A 20,538-nucleotide genomic window follows, 5' to 3' on the forward strand; every position below is an offset into this window, starting at 1 on the left:
CAGGCCGGAGTGCAGTGGCATGATTTCAGCTCACTGAAACATCCGCCTCCTGGGTTCAAGTGATTCTCCTGACTCAGCCTCCTGAGTAGCTGGGATTACAGGCGTGCACCACCACACCTGGCCAATTTTTTCTATTTTTAGTGGAGATGGGGTTTTACTGTATTGGCCAGGCTAGTCTCAAACTCTTGGACTCAAGTGATCCACCCACTCTAGCCCCCCAAAGTGCTGGGATTACAGGCATGAGCCACCGCACCTGGTCTTATCTTATTTGGAAGGATATAAAAGTTGTTTGGGAGAAATATTTGAAGGGAACTTTGAGATGATGGTTAGGTCTTAAGACAATTAAGTGCTTGTAACTAGAAAATGTTGAGATAAACCTGCCTCACCCTCTCAGGAGAATCCTTCAGTGTTCTGGTATCCATAGCTATATAACAAACCACCTAAACTTAGTAGCAGAGGACAACCGTCTATTTCTTATTATTTTCTCTCATGGATCTAGGGGCCGACTGTCCTCGTGTGGTTTCAGTCAGATTACGGCTGGGGCTGGAGTCACCTTACAGGTATTTTCATCCGCATATGTGTGGGTGGAAGCATGCTGTTGGCTGTGACCTCAGCTAAGGCTTTTGGCTGGAACAGGTACACATGGCCTTTGTATGTGGCTTGGGATTCCTCACAATAACTGATCTATGTGGGAGAATAAAGGTCTAGCCATCATGACCCACGTTGAGACATTTCTGAAGGGCCATTCCAGCTCTAGAGCTCTCTGTGGAGTCAGCCAAATCTGTCCTTGGGACTGGATCACAGCTTGACTTCTCCCGCTGCACAATCCTGCTTCCTTCCCTTCCGTAAGTGCTAATACCAAGGGACTCCTCAATGAGCGTCATGCACACTAAGTTAGTCTTAGAGTCTGCTCTTGGGGAATCTAGCCCACAACAAAACGGGAACTGTAAATTCAGTAGGCAAGGCTAGCTATGGAGACCAAAATAAGCTGGAACCACATGAGGCCAGTCAGTGTTGGTGCCAGAATTCCCACTTGGGGCATTGGGAGCAGCATTCTCCTGTGTATATGTTTGGGGATGGGAGGTGAGAGTGGAATTCACCTTGGGGATTTATTTTGAAGTGGCTTATGTACAAGTATACTATACTTTAGATTATATATTTACTTGTGGACCTGTCTGGGCAGCTTACAGAGATATGGAGATGAGAATAAAAGTCGCATTCTCCCCCACCGAGCCCCAGCCATTCTGAGGATAGCCATCTATGGTTGGCGGAAATAGATGTGGCATTCTCCAGAAAGTCTGAATAACTGAGGCACTTGGCAGAGTAATTGTTTTTTGTGGCCAAAGCAAGAGAATAATCATGGAACAGAGCCAGAGCCTGCAGTGGAGGGCTGATGGAGGGTATAGGAACCACTGCCCTCCTTGCCCAAACTAAGATGTCCCATAGAAAGATTCACCTGAAGACTTTAAAAAGCTTGTTAGGGCCGGGCGCGGTGGCTCACGCTTGTAATCCCAGCACTTTGGGAGGCCGAGGCGGGTGGATCACGAGGTCAGGAGATCGAGACCACGGTGAAACCTCGTCTCTACTAAAAATACAAAAAAATTAGCCGGGCGTGGTGGCGGGCGCCTGTAGTCCCAGCTACTCGGAGAGGCTGAGGCAGGAGAATGGCGTGAACCCAGGAGGCGGAGCTTGCAGTGAGCCGAGATTGCGCCACTGCACTCCAGCCTGGGTGACAGAGAGAGACTCTATCTCAAAAAAAAAAAAAAAAAAAAAAAAAAGCTTGTTAGAGCCTGTCTGGAATCAACTAAAACTCAGTTTCAAAGCCCCTTATCTCTCAAATATTAGCAATGGTGGACTCTCCTTTGGTTTATGTTTTTACCCATGTATCACCTTTCCAAAGAGGCTTCCTTGATTGCTCACTGTGCTTAACCTAGCACCCTTTTCACTCTCTCTTTTTATAATATTTTTTATTTTCCTTTATATTGATTATCGCCATGTGACACAATTTCATGTATTTGTTTATTTGCCATCTCTCCTCCTAGAATGTAATCTCCAGAAAGTCTGAGAGTTTGTCTATTTCATTGATCACTGTATGCCAAGCACCAGGCAATAGCATGAAATTGATACATATTTGTTGCTTGAATGAATGGCCATTTTCTTGGGCAATTTCTCTGATTCTTTGTATTCTGCTAGAAATTCCAAACTCTCCAGATATGGAAAAGCTAGGCAACAGCAACTTTTTACTGAATGTTTCCTAAATGACTTTTATTTCATATTTTTGAAATTAAGAAAATAGATTAATAAGTAGAAGAGAATAGATCACTCAGGTAAAAATTAAACATACATGCTCAAACCTTGGTAAACTGAAAAATGTCTCTTCTCTCTTGATTCCCCTCCTTTCATTCCCCCAATAAAGCAAGAAAAGGTCATTGCTTCTTAGTGTTTATTAGCTTGAAACACTTTTAACTTTTTTAGTGAAGAGTTCATGTGGGTCAGCACGTGAGCCTTTCTTCCAAATCAATCAGTTGAAATGGGAACATGAATTTATTTGAGTGAGGCTATCAATACTGCCTTGAAAATACCAACCGTCACAAATAAGTACTGATAATAAGCCTGAAATATACTGATACAGAGTGATGCAGGATTTTTTGCTCCTTAATTCAGCTAAAATACAGGTTCTTGTCACATGACCACGAAAAATTAGGCACGTGGACACATTGAAAGGTGAGGAGAGTGAAATTTATTAAAAGAAAGCTCTCAGTAAAAAAAAGGGGTCCTGCTAACAGGTGCCCACCTGACAGACTGAATACCAGGCCAGCACACACGAGCTGAAGAGGCTAGGCTCCTCTGCCGTGCACAAGGTGCAAATTCCCAGTGGCCCCACCCCACTCTCCCAGTGCGCAGGTGGTCCCCAGTCCGATGTGGGCATGCCCAGACAAGGCCCTGGGCAGGTTCTCTCATATGCACGAAAAGCATCTGATGTAAACACTTGTGGGGTGAGTTGGAGATTCTCCGGGTACCCTCCCTTATCTGCCTCCTGAATCTATCAAGATTACCTTATATTTCCGATGGAATAGGGTGACTTTATTCATGAAAGGTATAAACGCAGTCAACTAAGGTAGAATCATTTTTTAAAGAATCTGCTTATCAATTAGGCATCCGTAGAACATCTTTTGGACCAAGTCTTCTGACTTCTTAGGACCTGTCCTCTTTCTCTGTGTTCTGGGAATTTGGAGCTTACCTCCTCAATCCATATGAAGATACAGTCTTCCTAAACTGTGACACTATTCTCTCCTCTTAGGGATAGGCATTCATTCTGGGGACATGCTGGGGACCATTCTGGGGACATGCTGGGGACCAAACTGGGCCAATGAGACTCCTTCCTTTGAGACTTGTAATTGAGACCAAAGATTTCAACTCTTTTGAACATAGGAGATATAATCTAGTGTGGGAGTTGTTGATGATGAATACTTTCTGCTCCATGTCCTGGAAAACAGGGAGAGGCAGTGTGCAGAGACTGAAGAATGAAGGAGACTTGGAGGGAAAGCCGAGGCCCGCGAAGGAGGGCCTCTTGGTTTGCTGATGGTGTGTGGGGCCTTGCATCCGGCTGGCCATTGAAGTCCTGCTGTATCTCTGTCTCCTTGGGTTCTGTGAGGCAAACTCATTACTTATTATAAATCCCCCCACTCCCCACCAGTCTAGCTCATTTGGGTCTTGAAGACTAAACTCTTGACTTTTTTTTTTTCTTATATTGCCCAAACTCCTACCTAAGGGGCCTGGGGGAGTCACACCCTGCAAACCATAAAGTCTCATCAGAGAGGTTTTATTTAACCTTCTATAACATGACCTTCTTTCTCACCTGACTCTGGCATAACATCACGTAACAAGGAAATAAATCAAAATATTTTAAACCCCAAGTGTATTTCCTTGTCATATTCTTGAAACGGCTCTGCAAAGTTGTCTCCTGTGGGAAAAATCCACATTCTGTAGAGAACCGCCTTTCCCCGCCCCTTTTTTTTTCTTTCCAGATCCAGGAGATAATCAACTAAGAGTCAGGCACCCTTTTAAATCCGATAAGAAAACATTGTACAGCCTCTTCTCTCTGAAGCCTGCTAGCTAAAAGCTTCCTCTGCACAATAAAACTTTGGTCTCGGGCGGACGCAGTGGCTCACGCCTGTAATCCCAGCACTTTGGGAGGCCGAGGCGGGCGGATCACGAGGTCAGGAGATGGAGACCATCCTGGCTAATATGGTGAAACCCCGTCTCTACTAAAAATACAAAAAAAAAAAAAAAAAATTAGCCGGGCATGGTGGCGGGCGCCTGTAGTCCCAGCTGCTCGGGAGGCTGAGGCAGGAGAATGGCCTGAACCCGGGAGACGGAGCTTGCGGTGAGCCGAGATCGCGCCACTGCACTCCAGCCTGGGAGACAGAGCAAGACTCTGTCTCTCAAAAAAAAAAACAAACAAACAAACAAAAAACTTTGGTCTCTACACTGCCAGGTGCAGTGGCTCACACTGTAATCCCATCACTTTGGGAGGCCAAGGCAGGCAGATCACCTGAGGTCAGGTGTTCGAGACCAGCCTGGAACCCTGTCTCCAATAAAAATACAAAAATCAGCTGGGCATGGTGGCTGGCGCCTGTAGTTTCACTTACCCGGGCAGCTGAGGTGGGAGAATCACTTGAACCCGGGAGGCAGAGGTTGCAGTGAGCTGAGATCTTGCCACTGCACTCTAGCCTGGGCGACAGAGCGAGACCCTATCTCCAAAAAAAAAAAAAAAAAAAACTGTGGTCTCCACAATCCAACCCAAACATTTCCTTTCTACCGATCCCAGGTCCTTAGACAAACTCAACCGTCAATCAGAAAATGTTTAAATTTACCTATAGCCTAGAAGCTCCCCCCAACTCCCTGCCCCCCACCCTGCAACCCTCCAAGTTGTCCCGCCCTTCTGAACCAAACCAATGTACATTTTAAATGTATTTGATTGATGTCTCATGTCTCCCCAAATTGTATAAAACCAGGCTGTGCCCTAACCACTTTGGGCACATGATCTCAGGATCTTCTGAGGGCTGTGTCATAGGCCATGGTCACTCATGTTTGGCCCAGAATAAATCTATTTAAAATATTGTACAGTTTGACTCCTTTTGTCAACAGTCTCTATCACTTGCCATCAAATGTTCTAACAAATATACTTTTTTAAAAGTAAGTTTTAGGCTTCTCGGGCCTGACAATTTCTCTCCAACTGCCTATGAGAAATCTCAGAAAGACAAAGAGGCGGAGGAAGAGGGGGAGTTCTTTCTTCCCTAGCAGAGAAGCAGACACTATTTAGCAGCATTAAGGTATTTCTGATAAAGGGATGAATCAAGGACGTTCACAAAAGTACCAGTCTTAATATTCTGTTCGGTTTAGAGACACTTGTAAAAATGTATAACCCTGTTCTCCTTTCTGTTATTAAAAACTCTCTGTGAAAGATATTTGTACAAAGGAGCCTTTTCAGAGGGGCTATGTCTTCTAAAGTTTCTCTATATCCTCTGGCAGTCTGCAATTCTAATTGGTTATCTTAGTAACTTGTTTCCCTAGTAATTATATTCAAACTGACATCTCCACTATTTAAAAGGCAATTATATGTTTGCCAGATTTCTTTGTTAAACCAGAAGAGAAGTTTAAAATGGCCTTTCCCTCTGCTTTATGGTCAAATGAAGAGCACATTCATGATTCTCTTGGTCTCCTTTTTCAAACAGATAGGTGAGAGTTTTTGTCTCATTAACTAGAATCAGTTGGGGTTGTAACTACTTCCCATTCTTATTGCTTCCCGTCCTATTGCTATCATACAATTTATTTTCATTAACTGATCCCTAATACTGGGAAATGCATTTAAATTCCGTGAATCCTTATTTCCTATTCTTTCCCACACCATATTTAAAAGATGAGTGTTTTTATTTCTGTAACATAGGCTTGCTGTGTATGAGGATTCTCAGGGGCTGGGCATGCGTGCTACTTAAAGAAAAACAAATCTGATTTTTGTGGTCTCTTGGGGAAGTGGAAAACTCTCTGTAAAATTTCATTTTGTGAAGAAAGCACTCATTTTTGGGTGCATGTCCAAATAATATTTATTTTATCTGATATGTTTGAGTGGTATCTTCTGTATTTTAGAGGTTTGCCTGGTTCTAGGGGTTTTTGTATGATACGTAGTCCAGGCCTGGGTAACACCAGGGTTTCTCATGCTAATGCGGGCTCACAGTGATTGAAACTGTAAGAGCAGATTGGAGCAGGGAACAGGGAGGACTAAAGCAGCTGTGGGCTGTGTAGACATTTCTCTCTCTTCACATAGCCTCCGACTTTCTCCATTTGGTCTTTCTGCATCAGTTAGTTTGGGTGTTCTCACATCATCATGGCCTTAGGGTATCTGGATTTCTCATATGGCAGTTCAGGGTTACAAAACAGAGTGTTCCAGCCAAAAGGACAGAAGCTGCATAACGTTTAATGACTCAGCTTCAGAAGTCATATAGTGTCACTTCCACTGCATCCTACTGGTTACAAGCAAGTCATAAGCCTGCCCAGATCTGAGACACTGATGAGGCAAAGTTCTAGGAGTATCAGACAATGTCATATATTTTTTATTTTTGACTGTCATAGATATTTAAAATAACTGAAGAGGAGAAAGTAGACAACTAAATAAACATAATGGACTATTTTCCCTTCTTCATTTCTGAGGTTCCAGGTTTTGCTGTGGTATCATTGTACTCTCATGTGAAGAACTTCTTTTAGTATTCCTTTTAGAGTAGGTGCTCTGGCAAAGAATGCTATAAATTTTGCTTCATCTGAGAATATATCTGTTTTATTGTCATCCCCAAGGTATATTTTCACTTGATTTAGAATTCTGAGTTGACAGTTCTCTTCTTTAACCCCTTTGAAAAACGTCATTCTACTTCCTTCTAGCTTCCATGATTTCTGATGAGAAATATGCAATCATTAAACTTACTGATCCTCCACTTGGATGTATCCTTTTTCCTCTGGCTACTTTCAGCAGCGTGATTATGATGTCTCTAGACATGACTTTTTATTTTTTATTTATTTATTTATTTAATTTAGTTTATCTTGTTTGAGGTTTTCTTAGCTTCCTTTATCCGCACCTTTATATATTTAACCAAATCTAGGAAGTTTTCAACTTCTATTGAAATATTTTTTTTCTGTGTCACACTCTTCCTTCTCTCCTTCTAATATTATAATGATATAAACATTATAACTTTGGTATTGTTTCACAGGTCCTTGAAGTATTGTTTACTTTTTAAAAAAACTTTTCCTCTACATTGTTCAGAGAGGGTAATTTCAATTAACCTATCTTCAAATTCACTGAGTTTTTCCTCTGTCATCTCCATTCTGCTATGGAAGCCATTTAGTGAATTTTAAATTTTATTTTGTTTTTCATATCTAAAATTTCCATTTAGTGTGTTTTTTGATGTGTTTTTATTTTTATATCTTCTATTCCTCTTTGAAGACCTTGTATCTTTCCACTGGTTTAAAGGGAGGGAGTTTATGAATTTGATAAAGAAAATGTGGTACACCATGGAATACTACGCAGACACAAAAAATAATTAAATCATCTTCTTTGCAGCAACATGGATACAGATAGAGGCCATTATCCTAAGCAAATTAATGCAGGAACAGAAAAGCAATTACTGCATATTCTCATTTGTAAGTGGAAGCTCAACAGTGGTACTCATGGACATAAAGAAGGCAACATAGACATTGGGGACTATTAGAGGGGCAAGAGATGGAGGGGGATAAGGGTTGAAAAACTATTGGGTACTATGCTTAGGACTTGGGTGACATGATCAGTTGTATCCTAAACCTCAGTATCACACAGTATATGCAGGTAACAAGCCTACATATGTACCCTCTGAATCTAAAATAAAAGTTGACATTATTTTTTTTTTCAAAGACTGTTTGTCCTCATCTCTTGAAGTGTGGTTATAAAAGCTGTCTGAGAATTCTAACATCTATATAATCTTGGAGTTAACAACTATTCATTGTCTTCTCTCTTGTGAAATGTTGAGATTTTCCTGATTCTTCATGTGCTAAATAATTTTGGATTATATATTGAACATCTTGACTATTAAGTTATGTGACTCTGAATCCTGTTTAAATCACATGAAATAGATTGTTTTTTATTTTTGTAGTTAATTAACCCTTTAAATCCTATGAAATAGATTTTTTAAAAAAAATTTGTAGTTAACCAACCCAGTTAGACTACAAGTTCCTACTATCCTTCTGTGGGTATAGTTCTAATTCAGTTCCATTTTCATATCTTTACAGTGCTATTTGGATTTGTCCCAGGTCTGGGCCACCCCATAGCCAGTCTTGGACTTGTGTAGTGGCCTACCCTATAATTCGGTTATCAAATCCTTTAGTATGCTATTCAGGGTCAGATTTATGCATGTGCACCTTGGGGGTTAGCCCAGAAGTTTGTACAATTTTATAGGATTATTTTCTTGAGCTCTGTTATTTTCACAATCACCTTGATACTTTCAAGCTCCTAGCATACCCCCTTCCTGGTTCACTGGCTAGAAATCCAGGGCTTTTGATTCCTTGCCCTGCCGTGCATGGCATTTCCATTTGGGGCTAAGCAGTGAGGAAATACATAGAGAAAAATAGAGACATAGAGAAATCCAAATATATAGTCTTACACTCTTGAGACCATAGTTCTTTTGATCATAATAAATAATTCTCTTGGAGTTTTAGACACCAGGCTGGCTGCTTCTCTTGTTACAAGATTGCCAGGGTACAAGAATGAAAAATGGGGGCAAAAAAACCAGAAAATTTTCTCTACTATCTCTGACCCATTAAGGGACCCTCTTTTCCACTCTGTGGACCAAAATAGAGGACTCCTCTTGGAGTACTTTCTTTCTGCACCCACTGTGCAGTTCCAGATTTCAGACTGCCTTTGAGTCCAGGACAGGAGATACTGGAGGAGGGATAACAGAAAGCTTACCACCAGTTCGGCAGTACTTCAAGTTCTGGTTTCCTTCTCCAGTCTGTCATGACCATACACTTTCCAGAGTCCTTAGACAACTGCTATGTGCATTCTGTCCAGAGTTTTCAGCTGCATTCAGTGGGAGAGAGAGGATGAAGTGCACTTACTTTACTGTGACACTCTGTTTAATAGCTAATATCTGCTTTCTCTTCTCTTGGGCTTCCTTTTCCTTTCTATTATTATTTGAGTTAGATTTTTAATCTGGCCTATCATCAAAGCTTGTGGAACCAAATGGAATGATTCCATGATTTGTTGTGTTGGTAGTATGTTAACACTACACTGCCATATTGCTGCCAACAATGCTTTTATTTTTAATTGCATTCATAAGGGTTATTCGACATAGTTTTCTCTAGTGAAATAGCAAACAACAATGAAAATAAGAACTTATCTCTTAATCTGCAAAACCAAACCAAGTAAAAAATCTCAAAAGATTCTTGTATCTGTAAACTATCAGTGTTCCTGAGTCTTATTTGGAAACATATAATAATGAGACTGCCTAGATTAAAAAGAAAATTGTATTGGATTTTTATGGTTTGAATTTGTGTCCCTGCCCATATCTCATGTCAAATTGTAATCCTCAGTGTTGGAGGAGGGTCTTGGTGAGAGGCGATTGGATCATGGGGGTGGATTTCCCCTTTGCTGTTCTCATGATAGTGAGTGAGTTCTCATGAGATCTGGTTGTTTAAAAGTGTGCAGCCCCTCACCCTGCTCTCTCATTCTTTTTCTCCAGCTGCATAGGACATGCCTGCTTCCTGTTTGCCTTATGCCATGATTGTAAGTTTCCTGAGGCCTCCCCAGCCATGCTTCCTATACAGCCTGTGGAACCATGGGTCGATTAAACCTCTTTTCATTACAAATTACCCAGTCTCAAGTAGTTCTTTATAGCAATGCAAAAACGGACAAATACATGGATTGTTTTTGGATTCTGGAGATTCATTGCTATGGATTTCACATGAGTTTGGCTATTTTGATTAAAATGTGGCTGTTTGTCTTTCCATCTCTGCTTTGTTTCATATTTCAACCTCTGGCTCTCACTCACTATTTATGTCCCTTTGCCCTTTGAAATCACCCTTCTTGGTCCTGCTGCTATCCCACTACATTCTACCACTCAGTTGGTACTAGGGTGATGGTGGAATCATAGGCCTCCAATGAAGCTCATAAAGCTATCTAATCCAATCTGCTATCTGATGAAATGGCTACTCTCGGAAAAGAAGTCGCTATTATTTAATTGACCTTCTCCTTAAATTTCAATTCATTTTTTAAAAAATGTGAACTCTAGGCCAGGCATGGTGACTTTACGCCTGTAATCCTAGCACTTTGGGAGGCCGAGGCAGGCAGATTGCCTGAGCTCAGGAGTTTGAGACTAGCCTGGGCAACACGGTGAAACCCCGTCTCCACTAAAATACAAAAAGTTAGCTGGGTGTGGCGGCATATGCCTGTAGTCCCAGCTACTTGAGAGGCTGAAGCAGGAGAATCGCTTGAACCTGGGAGGCAGAGGTTGCAGTGAGCCGAGATCATGCCACTGCACTCCAGCCTGGGCAACAGAGCAAGACTCTGTCTCCAAATAAACTAACAAAAAAATGTGAACTCTAACAAGCTTATACAAAATAAGTACACATCACTTATTTTTAATAATCATAAATGTTTTTGCTAAAACTACTATTTTGAGTTTACCCAAAAAACTCAACAATATAATAATAATTATTTTCAGTGAGTTGCTGGTTTAAGTGAAACAATATAACTATACACACAGGAAAAGGACAGGCACAGGTCTATATTCTCAATAAGTGCTGAAGGAAAGGGAAGCCTCGGGAATGGTTAGCCAGAAACCTCTGCTGGGTGATGTAGTCTTTAAGCTTTCCCTTGAAGAGAGTGGCTCAGCTGGAGAGATAGAAGGGAGGGGGTTAGGAGAGGGCCCTTCAGGCAGAAATGGAACAACCAGATCTAGACTCACAATGGAAATAAGAAAAGCATAAATAAGAAATAAGAAAAGCATGAATAACAGAAAGTGAAAGAATGGGAATGAGTGGCACTGAGGTATGTCCTACTCTGAAAGGTAAAAAGACACGGAGTTCCAGTAGCCAAGCTCTACCTTTCCGGAAGATGGAGAAACACATTTGGAAGGAATACAAAGCATATGGGCCTGGGGTTTAGGAATGAGAAAGCATCACATTTTAGGATGGGTGATGGTTAAATGTTCAGCCTTGCCATAGGACCAACCTGGATTTAAAGTTTAGGTCTTCTTCCTGCTGGCTGTGTGACCTCTCTCAGGAAAGGTTGTGTGTTTCCTCTCTAGGAAAGTTATGCCTACCTCATTAAATAACATGTTTGTAAAATACTCAGAGTAATGGCTGGCACAAAGTAAACACTCAGTAAATGGTAGCTCTTCTTCTTATTATTATTTTTATGGAAGCTCTGAAGTGGTTGAAGATAGGCTTGCCCCCCTCATTTCCACAGCAATTCATTAAGGAAATGTTTTCCAACTTGGGAACTTTTGTCTTCATTATTATTACTTTTGTTATCATTATCTTTTGAGACAGGGTCTTTCTCTGTCACCCAGGCTGGAGTGCAGTGGTGCAACCACAGTTCACTGCAACCTTGACCTCCCAGGCTCCAGTGATCCTCCCATCTTAGCCTCCCGAGTAGCTGAGACTACAGGCACTTGCCATCATACCTGGCTAATTTTCATATTTTTTTGTAGAGACAGGGTTTTGGGTTTCTCCATGTTGCTCAGGGTAGTCTCGAACTCCTGGGCTCAAGTGATCCTACTGCTTTAGCCTCCCAAAGTGCTGTGATTACAGGCTTACAGGAGTGAGCCACCATGCCTGGCTTCTTTGTTATGATTAATTAGCATTCATATAACTTTATGTTCCAAATGTTCTGACAAAAATTTGTTTGCAACTTTAATACCACTCCTGACAGAAGGTAGGTGCTACAACAAAAGAGGAGTGAGGAGAACATAATTAAAAGAGCATATTGAGATAAGTAACTTATGACCCAAATTATGGATCTGAACACTGCACCAACCAAGACTGCGTGCTGACGATGTGTCCATTCTTCTAACCCAACTGGTTACCACTAAATCCCCTCACCTGTTGTGCATGGACTGTCCCTTCAGCAGAAGTGCCTGGAATTACTTTGTTTCTACATAAAAATTTTACAGTGTTCAACTGGTATCCTGAAATCTTTGCAAGGAGTTACATGCTGTTTCAAAGATTCATTAAGGAAATTGACTATTTGAATTTAGAAGTGCATTTTCCCATAAAAACTTGATTTAAACAATTTACTTCTGAGGTGAGTCCACCAAATGAATGCATAATGCAACTGAAAAATTAAATATTTTAAAAGAGGCAGTTTAAAAAACTGATATAATAATTGGCTATTAAGCAGAATAGGAAAATAGTGTTTGTCAATGAAACAGTAGCCCCAGGTTCAGTCCTCTGCTCAGCTACTCTCTGGTTGTGTGAATCTGACCAGATCATTTTACTTCTCCATCCCACAGTTTCTTCATCTGTAAATGAAAGCGTAGGAAGACTTTTAAAAAGTCTTTCCTATTCCTATACCCACTAAAAGGAACTGAAAGAAGCTAATTATAGACGGAAACAGTATACAGTGAAACTAAGAAAGGCTCTAACCTCATGCTACTAACTCATCAACATCATCCACAAAGATGATCATCCAAAAGAACATCACGTGAAATGACCTAAAAGAGAAGCAGTGTTCTGATGCAGGACTCCCTTGCTTCTGGACACAATGAAAACTAGAGATGAGACTGAAGCACTTCTAATTCTATCCCGTTTAGAGGAACGAAGTCTTCAAAGAAAGGGTGGGCGTCAGGAAAGACAGCAAACATTCTACTCTGAAACATTCGCCTGCTTAAATTATCTCCAAGAGGCAGTATCTCCAGAAGTCCTATTTAGGTTGGATTTGAGGAGAGATATTTGTTAGAAGCGGGGCCTTAAAGCTGATTTTGCAAAGTACTTTACATCAGACTGAGTGAATGTCAAAGGTCAATATCAAAGAACTGGGGAGAGGGCACTAATAAAATTATGGAGCCAACAGTCCCCAGGTACTCCCTGGCTCCGCCATAGATGGAAATAATGGGACAGGAGGAGGAAGCCTTCAACAAAAGAGAAACTGTTTTCTTCTTTGTAGAAACCACTTGGAGGGCAGTCATTGGGAAAACTCTGAAAGGCCACTGAAGCCCCAAGCTCAAATCAGCTGACAGCTGTGCAGCCCTTTGTGTCTCAGTGTCCCTAGTGTGACAAGACGAGGGGAACTTGAGGCCACAGAAATCCAGCAGTTAATCCATCTCATAGTGCGGAGGAGTGAGACCTACCAGAAGGAATAGAAATGTGTCATGCCCAATTGTTGAGGGAGCCCACATCGGCTACAAACACGGGCCTTTCTTTATAATAAGATCAGGGGAAAATTCCCAGTAGACTGGAGAAAAATGAAGACTCAGGAAAGAGGTCAAGTCAGGCGATCAGCAAATGGCTTCCTGTGAAATAGATTTGGGGCATCAAACAGCAGAGAACTGTAAACAAAATGTTGAACTCTAAATGATCTCTAAATCTCGTTCCAACTCTAATATCGCGAGGGTTGGTGCATAAGAAATCTTTATCACAAATTTGATACTTATAAATCTGAAACACAGATTTAAGTGGAAAAGAATGAAGGTGGTAAGCGAGGACTTTATGGTGATTCTGAGGGGGTCTTTGAGTACTTGCAAACACTTTGGATTCAAGGGTTTTGCTATCACTGATTTTACCTGCAATGTGAAGGCTCTCCTGGCAGGGTGCAGAGCTGTCCAAAGAGGAGCACAACTCACTCTCTGTGGCCTACAAAAACATCGTTGAAGGCTACAGGTCCGCCTGGAGGGTCTCTTGAGCATTGAGCAGAAAACCAAAACCTCTGACAAGAAGTTGCAGCTGATCAAGAACTATTGGGAGTGAGCTTCACATCACTGAGAAAAACCAAAAAACAACAGAAAACTATCAGGAGAAAGTCAAGTCTGAACTGAGATCCATATGCATTACTGTCCTGCAATTTTTGGATAACTATTTACTATCCAATGCAACTAATCTAGAGAGTACGATCTTTTATCAAAAATAAAGGGAGATTACTTCCAGTACCTTTGTTGCATGTGGTGATGGTTGAAACAAATGATAATTCCCAAAGAGTTTCCTAAGAGGCATTTGATATAGTAAAGAGATGTAATCCATATACATGTCTTAATATTTCTGTACTTTACTATGAGATCCTTAATAACCCAGAGCTTGCCTGTGAACTGACTAAAACCACTTTTGATGAGGCCATAGAAGAACTTGATACACTGAGTGAAGATTCAAAGACAGCACCCTTATCATGCAGTTGCTTATAGAGACAACCTAACATTATGGCCATCAGACAGTGCAAGAGAAGAATGTGATGTGGCAGAAGAGACAGAAAAGTAAACGCATACAAGGCATAATCTTTCTTCCCTTCAAGAAACTTTTGTACACATCTTCATTGCCTTTTCCACTTGGATTTCCTGTAGAAAAGAAAGCCATTCATGATGGCCGGGCGCGGTGGCTCATACCTATAATCCCAGCACTTTGGGAGGCTGAGGCAGGCGGATCACGCGGTCAGGAGTTCGAGACCAGCCTGGCCAACATGGTGAAACCCCATCTCTTCTAAAACTACAAAAATTAGCTGGGTGCGGTGGCAGTCACCTGTAATCCCAGCTGCTCGGTAGGCTGAGGCAGGAGAATCGCTCGAACCCGGGCAGCAGAGGTTGCAGTGAGCTGAGATCACGCCACTGCACTCCAGCCTGGGCGACACAGTGAGACTCCATCTCAAAAAAAAAAAAAAAAAAAAAAGAAAGAAATTCATGCGTATGGAATCAACCCCTTTATAGTCTTTTCACAATTCAGCTTTGGGAAAACTCCATTTCTTTCGTTTGTCCTGGCCCTCCTGGTGTACAGTTACTGCTATAGAAAAGTATTAATGGCTTCATTTCATATCAAATATTAGTAACTTCCACTTATATAGTGGACTAAAAATGTACTTGATATTTAAGTAATCTTAACTAATTCTGCAAGCAATTATGTTTTGTACCACCGTAAAGATCTGAAAATATAGTTAATTACAATTCGAGAGTATTCCCTATGTAACTTCTTGATTTCTTTATTCCCTCCCTTACTCTTCTTCAAGGGTTTCCTTTCAGTATGGAACTTTTCTGGCCTTGGGGGAAATTGAAATGTCTCCTATATAATAGTTTATGGAGGTCATGTATATCCATAACAACAAGGTTTTCATTTGCTGCTGTTTAAGTTGATAACTTCCCTTCCCAGTAAAAATTCATGTACACCTCTTGTCTTTTACTTCCAGTATTCATCTTACTATGTAATAGAAGTATCATGTTGCTGTGAGGACACACGCATTGCTTTAGGTAAATTAAAGTGCATATCATTACTTAATACCCTAGAAAGCAGAAATACATTACACAAGTCCAATTCTAAAACTGTAGTACTTTTCCATGCAGATTTGTGCACATGTGAGAGGGTATCCATTTCATCTAGTGACTGCTCCTCAGAGTTGGACCAGCATTTTGTGTTGCTAATGCTCTGTGGTCCCAAAAAAGCCTTGCAAAAATGTTGTGCCCTGTGTAATAGCAGAGGAGCATAAAATAAACTTACACTTTATAAGCCGTTTACTATTGCTTTGTAACAATTGCCTACTCATATTTTAAGGAATAGGTGAGTTCGCTACTTTCTGAAGTTTATCACAGTTCCCTTGTATCTTATGCAAAGTGTGGTAATGATACCCATAGTTCTGCATTGTGATACCCTTATCTAGAGAAACCCAGAGATGTAAAAAATTGTACTACATTTCTCAGAGTGTTTTAACATAGATCAGCATCACAGGCTATCTATTCTTCAGATATAAATTATACATGTTAAGTGTTATATGGAATAAAGTGGACATTTTAAAGCTAGAAATAAAATGGAGTGTATGACAGAATCCTACTCGAAGAAATGATTATAGGGAAGGTACTAGGTCAGACAGTTCCCCATTCTGGTCAGCAGGTGGCACTAGAGTAGCTTGGATGCCAAATGGAACAAAGGGCAAAAATAGATCTGGATCAAAACAACCTTTGGGTGAAAGTGCAGGAGAGGCAGGTGACTGGTTGTTTACATTTCAATATGTCTTATCTCTCTTTCTAAATTGTTCATTGTTTGAAGTGAGGCACACTTCTAGGTACAACTAAAAGTTGTACTGAACCTTTCTGTGCCTTGGACTCTTACCTGAAAATGGATACAATAATAATGCCTACCTCTTAGCATTATTGTGAGCTATTGTGAGAATAATGAATTAATGCATGTCAGTGCAACAGTGCAGATTGCAGAGTAAGTGTTCAATAAATGTCTATTATTATGACTCTGCACAATGACCACGAGTCACACATAGTAGAAATTCAAAAGGTATTAGTGGATGCGGAATTGCATGGGATGCTCATAAGCCTGACGTTTATAACTCAGAGACCACCTAGTATTAAAATATCTGTAAGACAGATTGGTATGGGAATAATTGGGAATAACTACTTACATTAATAATGTGACTGTTTTAAATGTAACCTCAAGAGTTCACTGAAATGCTGTCTCTCTGAGTATCATTTAGTTCACTGAGTCTTTTCAGAGATGTATTGTGAGGGAAATCTAAAACAGTAATAAATATTGCAAAGCTAGGCAAACCTATTCTGGTGTGTTCCTTCAGCAAGAAGTGTCAGTCTCAAACGTGTTCAGCTCAGCCCAGACACAGGAAACGAAGAAAGACCTTCCGCTTTATGAATTCAGTTCCATCATTACCTAGAAAGCCACTGAAGATATACAAAATGTTAGAAGAAAGAGGCTCATATTGGTCATGCTGTTCTAAGCTTAATATTCAGTGGACCAGGGGGAACTCTCGAGTACTTGCTCAGCCATCAAGCTGCACTTTCCCTTGCAAACTTCTGACTCTGCAAGTTCAGATCTTAGAGTAGGGCTTCTATCCAGCTTCCAGGTTTTCATGCCACTTTTTCCTGAGAGTATAGCTCTGCACTCACCACCAGATAGGCCCTTGACAACCTGCCTATCCATTTCTCACCCTCTTATCCTGTTACCTGAACTATGCTACTGTCTGCCATATACTGAATGAGATCCTGCTTCAAACCCCATGGATCCTTCTGGAAAGATTATCACTGCTTCTCTGACTATAAGTACTACTGTTACAGCTTAGATTCACCTGGTATTCCCCATGCCACTTTATTTTCATTTTTTTTGAGACAGGGTCTTGCTCTGTTGCCCAGGCTGGAGGCCAGTGGCATGCTCATAGCTCACTGCAACTTTTGATTCCTGGGCTCAAGCAATCCTCCCACCTCAGCCTCCCAAGTAGCTAAGAATACAGGCAGGCACCACGATGTCTAGCTAATTTTTAATTTTTTTGTAGAAATGGCATCTTGCTATGTTGTCCAGGCTGGTCTCAAACTCTTAGCCTCAAGTGATTATCCTGCCTCAGCCTCCCTAAGTGCTGGAATTAAAGATGTGAGCCACCCTGTACACCCGCCTCCACTCCACTTTAGACCCTCCTGTTGGGACCACTGACCATCCCTAGCAGAGGCAGGCCCAGCTGCTGTCTTTTATAATCCTTCCCTTCCCTGGTCTGTCCCCATATTTACCTTCCTTTGTTTGTTTGTTTTTGTTTTTGTTTGTTTCCCTACTGGCTCAGAAAACCTCATTCATAGCTGATAGGAAGGTAAGATTGGAAGGGAATAAGAAAAAGGCAAATATTACAAGGAAGAGGAGTGATAAGAATACTTTGAGCTCCAGAGATGTAAATACTATGCATAGGAAATAGAAAACAAACAAAATGATTCTGAAATTTCCACATAAGGGAGGAAATATAATTTCATATACAGGCAATATGAAAATAAAATTGGATTTAACTCTGATTCCTGCCTCTTCCACCTACAGGTGATATGACCTTGTGCAAGGTTAAGCCCTCTGAGTCTATTTCCTCACTTATACAATGAGGTTATAAAATGGTTCATTTTGCAGGGTTATTGTGAAGACTAAATACGATGACGCATATGAAAATGCTCCATTTATGCCTGGCAACTGTCCTGCCCATGTCTTAGGTTAGAGGTTGAAAGGTGAAACTATTGGCTGAATTTGGTTCAAAGATATGTTTTGTTTTGCCTTGAGTTAGGGTCCCCAAGACCAGCCCCAGGTTTGATGATTCACTAGGAGGACTTATAGGACTCACATATAGTAATACTCATGATTATGATTGGCAAAAGGATACAAAGCAAAATCAGCAAGGAAAAAGGCACATGGGTCAAAATCCAGGATATACCAGCCACAGACTTTCAAGGGTCATCTTCCATGGAGTTCACACAGGATGTGCTCAATTGCCCCAGTAATGAGTTGTGATAAAACATGTGAAATGATGCCAACCAGGAAATTCGTTACAGACTCAGGGCTCGGGGCTTTTATTGGGGCCTAGTCACACAGGCAGCCTCTGCCTGGCACATACTCAAATTTCAGAGTCCTAGAAGGACTTTGAAGACTTTTTTGTCTACACAAAAAGTTTAGGCACAGCGAGTCACTCTTACCGGTTCTGGGAATGGTGGGAACCCTCCTGAAATCCAAGTTCCCAGATGCCAGCCAAGGGCCGGCTTTGTAAGCAGGCCTTTCCAAGGATAAGCAGTTAGGGCTGCTACCTCAACTTTTTGTTGCACAGATCTGCACAGGGTTTGCCTATGCAGGTTTCTTTGTTTTATTTATATTTTACTTAGTTGCCATTTTTTAAATATTAAGATATTTCACTGAGGATTTCCATCTTCATGTGAAAAATCAAGTGGTTAAAAAATAGATTCATATTCCCACATGGCAACAATCGGTAGTGGTAGTCCCTTTTAGATAAGGCTTCATGTTCCCTCAAATTCCTCCTAGTCTCTGCCACTCCCAATAGTCTTTCCCACATTGAGCACCAACTGCCATTTACATCCTGCTTTTGCGAATCTGGCCTTGGCCGCTTGGACCAGGAATGGCCAATCGACCAGACAAGAGAAAGAAGCAGGCATGTGGAATACCACTGAGTCGTGATAATGAACAATGATGCAAACAGGTCATGGTTAATGAATTCCTGCTGTTGAGGTCACCAGAAATGCCATGAAATCAGAACTCCTCTTTGCCACCCTCTATTATAGCAGTTACTTGTGGGTATTCTTGGGTTGATATGACAACACTTTCATTGCTATATATAATAAGTCCTCTTTATTTAAGCTAACTCCAGTCAGTCTTTTCTCCTGCCCACCTAAAGATCACTGATCGGAAAAGTGTTAATATAAATTAATTATTACATATATTTGCCCGTTAGAACTTTGTAACTTGAAGTCATTGTTATTGTCATCCCCACTAAGACTTGTGATCACAGACTAAAATATGTCAACAGAAAGGTAAATCTTGTTCAAAGGAAATCGATCCATTCAAGTATTTGTATGTATCAATATGCCCTTTTATTTACTAACTCAACTACTGTGTGATCAAATGAAATTTCATCTTCACATTCCTAGCATCTAGAAAAGCACCAGCTATGGAGTTGGATTCAATAAATGTTTCCTAACTTTAGAAAGTTCACCTATAACAAGGTCTAGAAACCCAAGGATAGAAATAATGAAAATCATTATGCTCATGCTAAAAAGGGGAAAATGCAAGTGATATAATTGCAGTAGTGTGCTGCATGCCACCCAACCATATGAATGTTCTAGATGCTTCTTTTCTCATTCCAGTTACAAAACCGGCACAGATACAAGTTCCAGAGAAGGAACTGCAAAGATTCCAATGTTTGTTGATAGGTTTATTCTACTAAAAGCAAAGAATTTGAAAAGTTCTTTACTTGCTTCCTTGATAGTTCCATTTCTCAGACGACTGAGGAAGCAATTAGGGGATTTTATATTCTAGACTTGAGTTTTACTAATAAGAAAAACTGATTAGTAAAGTAACTAGAAACTACAAGAACACCAAGAAAAAGAAGCAGTGTCATGCAGATTGCGTATCCCTTATCCATTGAGGTGCTAATACAAGAATTAGGCATGCTGGGGATTCATTCATTCATTCAACAAATGTTTACTGAATGCTTACTATACGCATGCCTATTTTAGGTTCCAGGTATACGACAGTGAATAATATAGACAAAAATCCATGCTCTGTTGGACCTTACATTCTAGTTGGGGGATGGGGATAATAAACAGCTGTATTAATAAAATATGTAATAGTTCAAATGATGATATGAACTATGAAGGAAAATGTCAGGGAAGAGGAATAGAAATTGCTAGGGAAGAAGGATGCTGTAATTTTATGTAAGGTTATTGGAGAAGGCCTTGAAAAAGGGACGTTTGAGCCAAAGTAGATGGGGGAATGAGCTATGTAGGCACGTGGGAAAAGAAGGAGAGAGAACAGAAGGTATATATGGGTTTGTGCCCT

The 20,538-nt window shown here is 40.8% G+C and overlaps 1 pseudogene; it reads left to right on the plus strand.

Moving 5' to 3' along the window:
• The first annotated feature begins 489 nt into the window (after positions 1 to 489).
• On the plus strand, positions 490 to 14,487 carry LOC129460243 (14-3-3 protein theta-like; annotated as a pseudogene).
• Positions 14,488 to 20,538: the final 6,051 nt, after the last annotated feature.

The sequence above is a fragment of the Symphalangus syndactylus genome, chromosome 13 (assembly GCF_028878055.3).
Source record: "Symphalangus syndactylus isolate Jambi chromosome 13, NHGRI_mSymSyn1-v2.1_pri, whole genome shotgun sequence".
In the NCBI taxonomy this organism is placed as follows: Eukaryota; Metazoa; Chordata; class Mammalia; order Primates; family Hylobatidae; genus Symphalangus; species Symphalangus syndactylus.